Raw genomic sequence first — 1,159 nt, 5'->3', positions numbered from 1 at the left:
TGAGCCAAGTTTGATTTTCTGTTGCATTCAGGTAAATGGTCTGTGTTCGATAGATAATAAGACAGAAATCTCAGCGTGTTCTGCGGTTTGCCATTACACATTATTCATCACTGTAAAACAGGATTTCTCAACCAAAAAAATCCGTATTTGCATATAGACTACATAATTTTTGTTGTTGACACTGCCCTGTTCATTTTAGGATGTTTAACAGCATCCCTGTCCTCTGTCTAGTAGCACCTGCCTTCTAACCAAAGTCATGACAATCAAAACTGTCTATAGACATTGCCAAATATTCCTTGGGGGTGGAGGGAGGTGGCACAAAATCCCTGACCTACCTCATTTTGGACTTTACTGTTGACAGAAACTATCTCCTTAACCAAACTTTAGTGAGGCTCTTTTTGACTAGCCCTTGCCCCTGGGCTCTGCCCTTGGCCCCTTTAGTCTAGTTTTAGCAAATATCATGTTGGGTCAATTCAGTGAAAATCCCCCACCCATGATATCTGATGAAATTCTTCATCCCCTACCCTTGGTATCTGACCAAGCTTGATATCAGTTCAAATTCCTTATCCCATTCTATGGCCATGCTCCCCTGAACAAGCCCGATCCCGGCTGATCTCAGAAGCTAAGCAGGGTCGGGCCTGGTTAGTACTCGAATGGGAGACTGCCTAGGAAGACCAGGTGCTGTAGGCATAAAAAATAAAAATTAAGGGATTGTAAAATGACAAAGTCCTTTAATCTGTGAGGTCAACCAAGGGTTGCCTTACCTAAAAAAAAAGAAAAAAAAATTCCTTATCCCTTATTATCTTATCGCCCTGGCCTGCCTTCAGCAAAAATTCTGTCAAGTTGATTTAGCCAGCATCTCTCTTACCCCTGACGTTAACTTTTGGTTATTTTTGCTCCTCGGCTTTAAAGCTCCACTTGTTCATGTTGTATTCAGATTTAAGCTGTCCGCCCTCTTGCAAAACTCTATCATACTAGTCCCCTGAATAAAGTCTGCTTTACCATTCTTTAACAGGTGACATGAATAATTTTTTTCTTTAACACTGTTCAGGAGACTCTTTGGGGGTGTTTGTTAAAAATTCAGATTCTCCAGGTTTCAACTTCAGAGATTCTGACAATGCAGATATTGAGTGAGGCCCACCAATATTCATTTAATAAG

General features: G+C 40.9%; 1 pseudogene; it reads left to right on the top strand.

Moving 5' to 3' along the window:
- Nucleotides 1-571: 571 nt before the first annotated feature.
- Nucleotides 572-690, top strand: LOC120617181 (uncharacterized; annotated as a pseudogene).
- Nucleotides 691-1,159: the final 469 nt, after the last annotated feature.

Source organism: Pteropus medius, unplaced genomic scaffold, assembly GCF_902729225.1.
Source record: "Pteropus medius unplaced genomic scaffold, Ma_sr-lr_union100, whole genome shotgun sequence".
Lineage (NCBI taxonomy): Eukaryota > Metazoa > Chordata > Mammalia > Chiroptera > Pteropodidae > Pteropus > Pteropus medius.
Note: the sequence above shows the minus strand (reverse complement) of the source record. Positions and strands in the feature narration are given on the sequence as shown.